This window comes from Papaver somniferum, chromosome 3 (assembly GCF_003573695.1).
Source record: "Papaver somniferum cultivar HN1 chromosome 3, ASM357369v1, whole genome shotgun sequence".
Taxonomy (NCBI): Eukaryota; Viridiplantae; Streptophyta; class Magnoliopsida; order Ranunculales; family Papaveraceae; genus Papaver; species Papaver somniferum.
The window spans coordinates 22,216,568-22,229,496 of record NC_039360.1 but is presented as its reverse complement, the minus strand read 5'-3'; the positions used below and the strand labels follow the sequence as shown (position 1 = coordinate 22,229,496).

At 36.9% G+C, this 12,929-nt stretch overlaps 1 long non-coding RNA gene, 9 other non-coding genes and 2 pseudogenes across 10 annotated transcripts; 11 read left to right on the top strand and 1 right to left on the bottom strand.

Annotated features, from left to right (window-relative positions):
* Positions 1 to 868: 868 nt before the first annotated feature.
* Positions 869 to 1,229, top strand: LOC113361015. The gene is made up of 3 exons (XR_003364911.1): positions 869 to 918; positions 1,021 to 1,074; positions 1,166 to 1,229. It is a non-coding gene; the product is annotated as an uncharacterized LOC113361015 (long non-coding RNA).
* Positions 1,230 to 3,044: 1,815 nt separating this feature from the next.
* On the top strand, positions 3,045 to 3,110 carry LOC113362525. The gene has a single exon (XR_003365775.1). It is a non-coding gene; the product is annotated as a small nucleolar RNA U49 (small nucleolar RNA).
* Positions 3,111 to 4,224: 1,114 nt separating this feature from the next.
* LOC113362535 lies at positions 4,225 to 4,299 on the top strand (annotated as a pseudogene).
* Positions 4,300 to 4,329: 30 nt separating this feature from the next.
* On the top strand, positions 4,330 to 4,416 carry LOC113362533. The gene has a single exon (XR_003365781.1). It is a non-coding gene; the product is annotated as a small nucleolar RNA snoR116 (small nucleolar RNA).
* A 253-nt stretch (positions 4,417 to 4,669) lies between these two features.
* On the top strand, positions 4,670 to 4,756 carry LOC113362526. Its single transcript, XR_003365776.1, has one exon. It is a non-coding gene; the product is annotated as a small nucleolar RNA U36a (small nucleolar RNA).
* Positions 4,757 to 4,786: 30 nt separating this feature from the next.
* On the top strand, positions 4,787 to 4,876 carry LOC113362472. The gene has a single exon (XR_003365727.1). It is a non-coding gene; the product is annotated as a small nucleolar RNA Z223 (small nucleolar RNA).
* A 68-nt stretch (positions 4,877 to 4,944) lies between these two features.
* On the top strand, positions 4,945 to 5,058 carry LOC113362478. The gene has a single exon (XR_003365732.1). It is a non-coding gene; the product is annotated as a small nucleolar RNA Z278 (small nucleolar RNA).
* A 599-nt stretch (positions 5,059 to 5,657) lies between these two features.
* LOC113362534 lies at positions 5,658 to 5,735 on the top strand. The gene has a single exon (XR_003365782.1). It is a non-coding gene; the product is annotated as a small nucleolar RNA snoR117 (small nucleolar RNA).
* Positions 5,736 to 5,794: 59 nt separating this feature from the next.
* Positions 5,795 to 5,881, top strand: LOC113362532. Its single transcript, XR_003365780.1, has one exon. It is a non-coding gene; the product is annotated as a small nucleolar RNA snoR116 (small nucleolar RNA).
* Positions 5,882 to 6,257: 376 nt separating this feature from the next.
* On the top strand, positions 6,258 to 6,372 carry LOC113362477. Its single transcript, XR_003365731.1, has one exon. It is a non-coding gene; the product is annotated as a small nucleolar RNA Z278 (small nucleolar RNA).
* A 3,244-nt stretch (positions 6,373 to 9,616) lies between these two features.
* LOC113362287 lies at positions 9,617 to 9,799 on the top strand (annotated as a pseudogene).
* A 2,498-nt stretch (positions 9,800 to 12,297) lies between these two features.
* On the bottom strand, positions 12,298 to 12,403 carry LOC113362322. The gene has a single exon (XR_003365697.1). It is a non-coding gene; the product is annotated as a U6 spliceosomal RNA (small nuclear RNA).
* Between the last annotated feature and the right edge of the window lie 526 nt (positions 12,404 to 12,929).

Genomic DNA, 12,929 nt, shown 5'->3' with positions numbered 1-12,929 from the left:
TCTCCGTTTTAAGTAAGTAGAGTGGAGGTTTTGAAATAAGTACTACTTACTGGAAGCATCAAACAATTGTGCTACTGTGTGTCTTATTCACTCTTGTCTTTACCATTTCAAGTACATTGTCTTTTCTCAGAAGTTGTCTAATCAATAGCAGAACTGTCTAAAACTAGTAATTACTTCTTTTTTGAGTCGAGTCTTTATTTGCAAGGTGAAATGAGTGCCTTCTTCTTGTTGTAGTTTTGTTTTCTATCATTAGCTGTCAAGTGCAACCCTTATTGTTCATCGCCAAGGGAGCTGTGTCAGAGGAAAATAATAAAATCTGTTTTATGTATTTAGAGGCTTACTTTATTTTTAAATATTTTTGCAGAAGACCAAGCTAACAAAATGTCAAGCACAAATGCAGAGGATGCCCAGAAGCAGGAACATGTAGAGGATACAAGCAAAGACCAAGTTAACGAAGACTCGCCTGAAAATAACCCAATGCATGAACACGGAATAGAAGAACATCCCATGCCATCACCTCAGCAAGAGGTACTAACTGAATATTTGTTTATTTGCATTTCTGGAAAGAGTTATTTTCCAAGCCAGTTTAGAGCTTACTTTGCATGATTATGTTTGATGATTTTCTGTGGAGTACCAAAGTTGGATTCCTTATGGTACAGTCCTAATTTAAAAATGTTAGAAACTTAACATTAAAAATATGTCTTCAGGAAGAATTACTCAAGAAGAAATATGGAGGAATTTTATCCAATAAAACTCCTTTGATATCCAAGGTAACAATCTATTTCTACAGTTCTTATGATTAATAGTCGCTACCTAGTTTTTCTACTTTTTAGGCTGTAATTAATCGACGAGTGTTATTGTTTTTTCCAGGATCATGAGCGTGCATTCTTTGATTCTGCTAATTGGGCTCTTGGAAAGGTAATTTATACTAGTTATCACTTCCCACATAATTTTAGTTACTAATTGTTTGTCGTGCTACCTGCTTCAATGTGTGATATATGTTATTGTCTGATTGAACAGCAAGGAAAAGCAAAGCCTAAAGGACCACTCGAGGCACTCCGACCAAAATTACAGGTATCTTTATGTTTCTAAGTTACTGTTCCGATATAGTTCTTATTTTGTAACAAACAAGTAATTCACTTGTTTTCCTGTTTGCTATTACCAGCCCACACCACACCAGCAAGCGCGATCCAGACGATCAGCTTATGCTCCAGCAGGCGAGGGTGAAGGTTAGTGCTCTCATCCCTCCCCCCGCATCAAATATGTTACACTTCCTGTTAGATGATTCATATAAAAAATTACACTATCAGTTTCTCTAACCAAGTTCAATGTGATTAATATTTGAAGTCAGTGATGGTGTTTTTTGATTAATATTTCAATGTGATTGTGTTTCTCATTTTGACGATTATGAACATGTGTAACTTTCGTCTACACATCCAAATTGCATGTGTAACTTGCGTCTACACTACTTAGATGCATCTGTAACTCCCAGTTACACTTATCAATATGTATGTATCTTACTGTCTGAAGCTTTACTTTCTGTTGCTTAAAATGTCCTTCGTCATCGATAATATGAAAATGGCTTAGGTACATCTAGACTAGCGCTGTAAAACGTCTTTCTGTTAATACAGTGCTAACAACGTCTTTCTGCTGAAGCAGTGATATCTTAATTAAGAGCTTCTCATTCACTTGCAAGGTTAACTGTATTATTTTATGACTGGTAATTGCTTGATAGTCACCTCTCGTTTTTGCTAGTGTTATTCATTTAGAGATGGATTTGCTGATTTTATGTTGACATATCTAAGTCAGATGCATGTGTAACTCCTAGTTACATAATTCAGATGCATGTGTATCTGCAAGTTACACATGTTAATTAGATGTGTAACTTTTACTTACACATACTGATTTTGGGTACACATATCAATATGTATGTGTAACTCCTAGTTACACTAGTCATATGCATGTGTAACTGCTAGCTACACTAGCCAGATGAATGTGTATCTCCTAGTTACACATGTTATATGCATGTGTAACTCTCAGTTACACAATTCAGATGCATGTGTAACCGCTAGCTACACTAGTCAGATGCTTGTGAAACTGAAATATACATTGTTTTATGTACTGTTCATTTTAATCGTATAAATACTGATTGCTTGTTGTTATATTTCAGGTTTTAGATAACTTCATAAAAGCTAATTGCTTAAACGTGGTAATGGTCTCGCTGGAACTGGAGTTGACGCTGAATACACAAGTCAGATGCATGTGTAACTCTCAGTTACACTAGATAGACACATATGTAACTCTCAATTACACTAAACAAATGCGTGTGTAACTTCTAGTTACACATGCTAAGAAATTATTGTAAATGAATATTAAAGTAATAACTTTTTTTTGTGTTTTTTTTTGATGTCTATTTATTTGCATATATATACAAGTGTAACTTTGCATTACACATATCATAAGGATGTGTAACTTCTGGTTACACATGCCATATGCATGTGTAACTTCTGTTTACACCTTCACACTGTATTTTAATAATTTCGGGCCTAGATTTAATAATTTTGGGCCTAGATTTAAATTTTATTTAATTATGGGCTTGACAATATGCATAAGGGTATCAAGGTCTTTTAAAAACTCGGGGCCTAGATTTAAACTTTTTTTAATTAAGGGCCTCATATTATGGGTTATCCATGGGTTGGGCCTGAGCCTAATTTCCCCAATTAAATTACTATGGACTATAGATAATTTTTTTTCTGGAAGGACCCTACTATAACTATTTATTTGGGCCTAGGACCAAATGGCAAATTTTCATTTGGAATGTTGCTAAAGTGGCCCAAAGGGCAAAGGCCCTGAACAGGACGAAAAGACCCCAATTTTAGGGTTGTTAGTCTCATATAAATTCCCCTTTCCTTCATCTACCAACATCATCAGTTCCCCTCTCCTCCCTTCCGACTCTACAAAACCTAATTTATTTCTTTTCGTTACCGCTTGATGTTTTTTTTTTTTTTTTTGTCTTCGATGTTTTTCATTAGTTGATTGATTAATCCCAATGAGGAAGCGAACCCAAAAGATAGGAAGTGCCGTATGACACTCTTAAACGCAGCAGTTTGATTTCGTTTCTTCCTATTAAACCAAGAAACTTCTATTGATAATTCGTACTGATTTTGATCTGTTTGAATCTGAATTTCCAGAGAATTCTTTCGATTTCAGATCAATTGCAAGTTCGATCTCCTTAGATTAGTATTGGCGGTGGTGGTTGTTTCGATTTTTTCCTGCTGTGTGTGATTTGGAAAGGGAATCTGAGGGTATTTATCTTCTAATTTTTTTCTCTAATTTTCTTTTACTATGATTTGTAAATAGAATTCCTTTAGAATCATGCTTTGATCCTGTTTAGGGTTTTATTGTTTTATGATGATATCTCTGGAAAAGTGTACCAAATTAGGTGAGAGGATATACTGTCATGCTTTGTGAGTGTGAACAAAATCAGCAGCAGCAGCATAGATCAGGATTGGAGTTATTGCAAATTGATGTTTGTATTCACTGCGCGTGATTGTATTCCTCCCATCTTAATGTGTATGTTTCTGGTGTATCTGATTTTTAGTTAAGTGTTTAGGGATTTGTATCGGCGGGGGAGATTTTGGCAAAAATTCTCTCTTTCATAGATTGGAGCAAACCTTTTATGTTTGTAAAATCCATTTGTAAACGTCGTAAAAAAAACCTGAGATGTTGATGGTCGAAAGATCTCCATATCAGGTGGTCTCATATTCCATTGCCTTGGGGAGCTGCGTTGTGGCCATTACCTCTTGGGACTGGCCATGAGACATACATTTATTCAATAATTTAGTTAACCATTTACATGGAGAATTTTGAAGAACACCATCTTTTGCCAAGGCTTAATGCCTTGGTGACATATTCTGCAGGTCTTAATTTTGTGAAATTTTAGTTTGATCAAACTGCTGTCTTGGTGTTCAACTATCCTGCCGGCTTCGATTTCGATGGTTTTACATCTAAAATTTCTGGCTGCATTTGAACTATTGAATCTGAATTTGTGTAAGATCTAGGTTTCTCCTTTGACTTTTAATATTGTTTGTTCCTATTTTGATTTGTGGTTGAATGATAATCCTTAGGTAGGAAGTGCTGTAGCACAGCAGTTTGCCATTAGTTTTTGTTTCATTATATTTTTTCTATTTGGTTATTGGTTCTGAATAATCAAACAAGAAACAGTGCCAACGATGTTAGATATTGTCCGTACCATCTGAGAGATCTCGTTGATGAGTCTTTAACAATTATCTGAGGCTGTATCTGTTTTTCAGTTCATCAAAGAATTAGAGGCTGTGATGACTATAATTATACCATCAAACTTTGAGAGCTTTAAAAAGCTTGTTGATGTAAAAATAATTACTGATTTCTGAGCCTATTTTCCAATTTAACTTCTGTTTTGCAAGTTTTTACTTTTCAATATTAGTCAGAAGGCAACAAATTAGAGTCGCTGATACCCTTCATTACAATAATGACAACAACTAGGTTTCTGCATGAAGAAGAAACATGAATGCATTCATTAAAAATTATCCTGCTGGCTTATTTCGATGTCTTATTTCGCGATGGTTTTACCTCTAAAAATTCAGGCTGCATCTGAGTACATGTTTATGTATTAGTCTATGATCACAAATGGCTATGATTACAAAATACCGGCGCTTCTGAGAGTAATCCATGAAGCTAAAAAGGTAAAATTGGTTGAATTTCTTGATATGAGCCGTTAGATATTTTATTTAGTTATGTGATTGAATTTATGCTGTCATGATCATCACACAGCTTTATGCCAGTTCTGCTTCATTAAATTATTGATAGAGAGAGCTGAAATATGTCTGAGCCTAGTTTTGTTTTTCTTTTTATAGATGTGTGTATGAAACTTTTATAAAGATTTATGAGAGTGTTAATTGAGCAGCCTATGATGATGTTATCCAATTAGTAGAGATGTGGTGGAACTGAGACCCTGTTTACAGGGAGAACCCCTTAGGGAAACTATATTCGTGTGAGCATAATGGATCTAACTGAGGCATTATTTCATACTGATTTGGCCTGGAATACCTTTTTTTCGTGAGTTTTTGCTACATCTTGGTAATTGTTTAGTTTACTCCTGTATCATGTTTTCAACTTCCGGCTATTCTCCATGTCCTGTTAACTGGTGTATTCGGGCAAGTGGTTGGCATACGACTGAAACAATAGCGAAAGCTTCTTCTTCGTATTAGTTAAGGTTTCTCCTTCGACTTTCAATGTGTTTGTTTGTTTTTGGATTTGTGGTTGAATGATAATCCTTAGGTAGGAAGTGCCGCAAGTGGTTGGCATACAACTGAAACAACCAATAGAGTGTGTGTTGTCTAGCGAAAGCTTCTTCTTCGTATTAGTTAAGGTTTCTCCTTCAACTTCCAATGTGTTTGTTTGTATTCTGATTTGTGATTGAATGGTAATCCTTAGGTAGGAAGTGCCGTAACGCAGCAGTTTGATTTCGTTTCTTCCTATTAAACCAAAAAACTTCTATTGAAATTCAGACTGTTTTTGATCTCCTTCTGCTGCTGTTTTCCCCATCTGGTTAAATATTACGTTTCATCGTGTTTGTGCTATTAGTTTTCGTTTCATTCTTTGTATAGAAACAGTCTAGCCAATGATGTTAGATATTGTCCGTACCATCTGAGAGATCTACTCATTGATGAGTCTTTAACAATTTTCTGAGGCTGTATCTGTTTTTCAGTTTAACATATTTATTTTATTTTTTCTTTTATCATCAAAGAATTGGAGGCTGTGATGACTAAAATTATACCATCAAACTTTGAGAGCTTTAAAAAGCTTGTTGATGTAAAAATAATTACTGATTTCTGAGCCTATTTTCCAATTTAACTTCTGTTTTACAAGTTTTCATTTTTCAATTGAAGGCAACAAATTAGAGTCGCTGATTTCAGTTCGATGGTAACAAATTAGGCAATGAATTAGAGTCGCTGATTTCCTTTTTCATTTTATTGAGCCTATTTTCCAATTTATATAGAATAGTGATTTCAGTGCTGAATTGTTGACAATATTGATTTTGAGCTGAGATTTCTGCACTAAATTGCCTTCTTGTGCCAGCAACGCACTGAAACTCCAACATTAGAAATCATACATTAAGTGCTGTCACAAGAACCAGTATTACCGTGAGATGTTGATGGTTGAAGGATCTTTATACAAGCACTTATATAAAGATTTATGAGAGTGTTAATTGAGCAGCCTATGATGATGTTATCCAATTAGTAGAGATGTAGTGAAACTGAGACCCTGTTTACAGGGAGAACCCCCTTGGGGAAACTATATTCGTGTGACAATAATGGATCTAACTGAGGCATTATTTCATACTGATTTGGCCTGAAATACCTTTGTTTTTTGTTGAGTTTTTGCTACATCTTGGTAATTGCTTTGTTTCTTTTTGCTGTGTTGGAAAGGGAATCTGAGGGTATTTATATCTCTACTTTGTCTGCGATTTTGCTCTAACTTTCTTTTTCTGGAAGGGACTTGTAGAATCTTACTTTGGTCCTGTTTAGGATTTTCTCTGAAATACCTTTGTTTTTTGTTGAGTTTTTGCTACATCTTGGTAATTGCTTCGTTTCTTTTTGCTGTGTGTATGATTTGGAAAGGGAATCTGAGGGTATTTATATCTCTACTTTGTCTGCGATTTTGCTCTAACTTTCTTTCTCTGAGATTGTGGAAGGGACTTGTAGAATCTTACTTTGGTCCTGTTTATGAGTGCTTGTATATGATATGATGATATCTCTGGAAAAAAGTACCAAATTAGGTGAGAGGCAAATATGATCATGCTTTGTGAGTATGAACAAAATCACCAGCAGCATAAATCAGGATTGGAGTTATTTTAATTTTGATGTTTGTATTCACCGTGCGTGATGATATTCCTCCCATCTTACTGGTTATATTTCTAGATGGTAATGCCCTTGGTGACATAATTCTGCAATTCATCAAGGTGAAACTTTTCCTGAACACTGTGAAACTTTTCATAATCTTAATTTTAATGTACAAGGTGAAACAAAATCACCAGAAACATGAATTTTAGCTTTTCTTGAATGAGATTGCATTTATGTTTTTCTTCAACTGTTTAAATGATATTATACACTTCTTGAGCTTGTTCATAGAACACAAAGATAATCTACATAGATTCATCATTACATGCCAGTTCTGCTTCACAAAATTCTTAATGGAGAGCTGAAATATGATTTGTGTATCTTTCTGTAGATGCATTACATGCCAGTTCTGCTTCACAAAATTCTTAATAGAGAGCTGAAATATGATTTGTGTATCTTTCTGTAGATGCATGTATGAAATTAATGAGAATGTGTTACTTTTTATGTCTGATTCATTTTGATTTTTTACAGGGTGAACCCCTTGGGGAAGCTATATACCTATGAGAATATAGGATCTAACTGAGGCCTGTAATACATTTTTTTTTTGGCTACATCTTGGTAGTTGTTTAGTTTACAACTGTATCAAGTTTTGATTTTCCACTTTCAACTATTCTCCCTGTTATCTGATGTGTTCGGATAACTGGTGGACATGAAAGACTGAAACAACTCACAGAGTGCTTGTTTGGCATGAGCAAATCACTCAACAGTTTGATTTGTTTCTTCCTTCCTATTATTAAACCAAGAAATTTCTATTTATTCTGTTTGCAAATCTTGTTTTGTTTATTTCTGCTGTGTGGAAAGGGAACTGTATTTATCATCATGTAGAATCTTATGGGAAGATGTATGCTGTTGTTGCTCATTTACAGCTTTTGAACAAGTTCATGATATTGGCTTCATTTTGATTTTGATACAATTTTTTTTCCCCAATCCTAATGTTATGATTTGTAGGCTCCAACATGATTGATATTGAAATTTTGGTAGGGGTTTTGCTGTGTTGGTCTGGATCACTAAGGTCACCAAGGTAAAACATGGAAGTGAATTGGTGGTGGGTATTGTAGTGCTGTAGAGGTGCCTGGTGAATTTGACGAGACTGGAGTCTAATAACGGCGCCACATTTTCTGCATTGAAGTTCTTGACTAAAAACTTCAATTTAATTTTCTTGTTTCACCAAGGATATATTGTTGTTACCAAGGTAAATCATGGAAGTGAATTGGTGGTGGGTATTGTAGTGCTGTAGAGGTGCCTGGTGAATTTGACGAGACTGGAGTCTAATAACGGCGCCACATTTTCTGCATTGAAGTTCTTGACTAAAAACTTCAATTTAATTTTCTTGTTTCACCAAGGATATATTGTTGTTAGCACAGGTTCTTTATTACTCTGCACTCTGCTCATAAAGAAATTTTGGGAAAACGTATTTCAAGAATGATCTTTACTGTTTGTAAATTATATTTGGTGAAAAATTCTGCACTGGAAACTGTAAAAAGAAAATATGATATGTTTCAGTACTAGAAGCTGTTTAGTCATGTCACATGTCATTATGTGCTGTTGAACTGAATTTCGTTGAAACGTAAAACTGAGAAACTGAGAGCATCCTTTGGCTGCAGAGTACCTCCAGTAGGCGGCGTATGTGATGCTGAACATGGATCCAACAAAATTATATACTGCTTCAGAATTTCTTTGACCTCTTTCATTCATATGTCATGTTTTTTTCCTGGTGTGGCTTTATATACCCGTAATTCATTTCTCTGGGAAGATCTCTCAGCTAATGTACCGCTAGACTTCTCAGGGTATATATATCTCCGTTCATCTGATTATTCTCTAACTTGCAGGAACTTTTCCTAGTTTCTTGTTTTTCTTTGAGGGATTTGGAAATTGAATTATGTAGAATCTTACTTCGGTCCTGTTTTTAGGAGTTGACTGTCAATGCTTGTTTATAATATGATGATGTCTCTGGAAAAGATTACCAAATTAGGAAACCATCATCCTCTGTGACCAACAATATCTCTTCTGTATGCATTTAACTCATGGGATGCTCAAGCACTACAAGAATTGTTCACAGATTAACATCCAAAATAATATAGCAAATCAGAATCCCTCTTCAAAACATAGAGAGCTTTTTTTCATTTTTAGTCTTTTAAGGAAAAATGCAGTGGTTGAGACTTTGGCCTTGCATTCTCCCCAAAAAAAATTCTGAAAATGTCTTCGTAATATTTTGCCCACTAAATCCTTCTTGGCTAGCTATAAAGTATATTCCTCCAGAAGATCCTTTATGCCCTTTGTTTGGTGTTGCCGATGAGAACTTGGATCATATAGTTTTCGCATAATCCTTTTGCGAAGGCAGTATGGTTTGGAATAGCCCTTCAGGTGTTTCAAATCCTCTCGTGCAGCCAGCAAACATGTTTTACATTGGATTTCATCCTGGTTCCTGATAACTGATTACTATACTTTTTGGTTCACTGGCATCTACGGAAAGCTTGATGCACAGGTCTATTTGATCACCTTGTACCAAACCCATCCATCACATCTATGCTTAACTCTTTTCACTCATCTCGGTTCACTCTTGGAGCTCTGAATCAACAGCTTTAGAGTTTTAGCTTTTGTCCCACAGCGGTTATGCTCAAAGACCTTGTGAATACTTCGACCTATAAAAGCTGAACTTGGAGACTTGGAGAAGAATACCTTTCTCGGCCTTTTGGCTAAGATTAAGTGTAGTATGTGAGCTCACATACCTTACTGATATGTGAGCCATCAGTAAGGTATTAAATTTATTTTTTTCATGGGGGAGTTCCCATCAAGCTGTTGGAATCCTGTCACACCTTCAAACATCCTAGATATTTTCTGTGAAAGTGTAACTCGACACCTTCAAACACCCCAGATAGCATCTTCAAACACCCCAGATATTTTCTGTGGGAAAGTGTAACCCGGTATTTTCTGCGGGAAAGTGTAACCCGGCAGTACAGTGGTTCTGAGAATGAAACTTCGCCCACCTGCACTTCAGTCTTATAAATTTGCACCAATGTTTGCACCAATGCAAACAACCAACTCTTCGGAAGCTTGTACTTTTTTTTCTCTTTACTTAAACTTCGTTCCGCTAGTACTTTTCTTTCTCTTTACTTAAATTTCTCAAATGTATCCCATAATACATTCAATTCATGCAATACTTTACTAACAACAATCAGCCAATCAAAAACACTTAGAACATGACACAATCATCTCATTTTATTGCATCAAAGGGAAGATATACAAAACTTGCCCACTTAGGGACTTGCACAGACTTGTTCACCTTGAACCAAGCCTTAACCTTACAAAAACACTCTCAATTCGGGTCTCACACTCTCATGTGCTAGCCCGCCGAATTTCCCCTGCCTTAGGAGTATTTGTACCAACAACTTTACTTACCAAAACCGTGCACAACTGATGCACACACTAGGGACAGCCATCTATCCCATGGAGCAGTTGCATAACCGCCAATAACTGTGCTAACTGGCCAGTTCTTCTCTAACTCTCGCCAATCATTCAACACCTGTCTTTTTGCAGTTGGCAACCTTCTCCCACGATCATAAACTCCCTTTACAACCGTTCCCTCTTTGTCTCGCGTGTTTGGCATGCTTGTGAAGCTCTCAACCAACCCATAACCGTCACTTGAACTGTATTGCGCCACTTGTTGCGCCATACTGGACCTTGGCCTTAAACTGATGCCAGCCACCTTGGCACTGCCAAATTCTAAGCTCATGCTCGTACCACCCTTATGCTTTCATCACCAATGCCAACTCCTTAAACTCACTCTAGTTACTCTTGGCGTCGTATGCTTCACTATGCCAACTTGCATGACAATGACAATGCCACTCTTGCATTACCAACTTGTTTGCACTTGTCCAAGCTTTTGGCCCTGCTTGGAACTAATGCATAGACTAACTCTTAGTCTATTCCACTTGCTTGCATCGTCCTCGAGTTTGGGATAACTCAATTCCATGGACATGCCAACATGCCAACTCGCATGTTGCATGTTGCATCTTGCATCTTGCAACTTTGGCATGGTCTTGCCTTTACCTTAATGAAGCTCCATTGTGTCGGTCAATAGCTTCATCCCTTAGCCAAATGTCTTTACAATGAAGTGCTGCACTTGCACTTCGTTGGCCCTGTGAGGTTATGCCATTCTTGGCACTTGACAATCTATACCGTATACCGCTATTATGGCTCGGTGATGCGCCATTACGGCTATACTGACTTGGCCTGCAACTCTGTAACGCGTCATCATTATGCGTCACTTGCATCACCGTAATAGGTTCTCACGCGTCGCCTTTGCGTTGCACTACTGCAAATGGCCTGGTGCACCCCCTCCAAAACTAATATAAAGCGTTGCATTTCTGCAAATGGCCTGGTGCGCACCGTATCTAATAAAAACATTCAGGCTTCTTCTTTGTGACGCAGTTTGAAACAGGTCCGACATGATGCATTTGAGCGCTATTCTCCCGTTCAGTAAAAACCTTACAGAATGTTGTATTTGTGTGCTCTTTTCAAAACTGGAACCTGCACCAGTTAGTTAGCATCTCAATTTTTCAAAACATGCCTAAGCAGAATGTTGTATCAGTCGGGTGATTCTTTCTGGTAAGAACTAGATATCAAATGATTTGAGACCTTAATGGAGAAATAGATGGGTGCTAGTGAAGCCGGCCTGGAATAATTGCGGGGGCATTGATAAGGGGACTTTCGCTCATCCTAGGCGATTTTCTCACAACAGGAAAAAGGAAATGCCGGTATTAATGTGGTAGAGAACGGAGCAGGAGTTCTCTCGCAAAGTCCAAAGACAACAGCAAGCTTGCGAGTAAGCCTCCAATTTTAAAAATAATATATGAAGGTAAGCTCCAAACTGCAGCTGATATCAAAGCACAACACAATAAGAAATTATGTTGCAAAATGTGAAAAGACCAACTGAAATTAATCTTCAAATTCTAAGTAACCAAACTAAGCTTATACAAAAAAAAAGCATTGCAGGATTACACATGATCACCATATCATTCACATCTATCTACTTAAAATTCCATGTCTTTGAATGGATTGAGAGCTAACTGAAACATAAAACTCAAACCTAAACCTCAAAAATCATGTAAACAAAAGCCAATAAATAAACAAATTTTAACAAAACCAAAGTTTCAAAAATACCTAAAGAGATCTTCTTATTATTCTCTTCAGCATTCCTCTTCTTCGATAGTCGAAAAGGTATGCAGTTTAGTTACATGATCAATTACATCTCACTTTAAAGGAACTGGATTGGCCAGCTTGTTTTAGTTTGAGTAGGGAAAGTACAGTACAATCTGTAATCCTGCCCGCCTCGCCAGAGATGAAAAAAATTAAAAAAAATTTGGACCATTTCTCGATTTGTGCGTGTCATCCTTGCGTAGGGACCATGCTAATCTTCTATGTATCGTTCCAATTTTATCGGAACTTAAGTGAAAGCTCAGCCTATCTGAACCAATCTCTGTTTTGTATAAACTAGGGAATGTGGGACTAAACTGACTATCAACGCCCACAGAGCCGAAACACAGCTACAGTTCACAGTTTTTTGGTTTCCTTTTCCGGGGCATTTAAGAGTTGGAATCTCTCTAGTCACAAATTTCTATAACTAAGCCTCAACATTCATGGGAATAGATTTGTGGTTCCGTGTACGGTGATATTTTTCACTTAAAATTTAGTACAATATAGTGGAATAAATTCCTGAAGTAGAACAACTAGGTACGTGAATACATAGTCTGTGTGCAGTAGGCTGTTGTAAGGGGACAACTTCAACTCCCTTTGCTACTCATCTCGCCAAGTCCTGCTGTCACCAATGGCCTTTTGTTGCTCTCCATGGCGCTTTCCCACTAATTCATCGATTCGCGATCTGTTCAATTGCGACCGTATACTGCTGCTGTTAATACGTGCATTTAACCGCCGGACTACAATACCGACCGACTCAGCCGTAGTCTCTGATAAGGGCCAGGCCCAGTG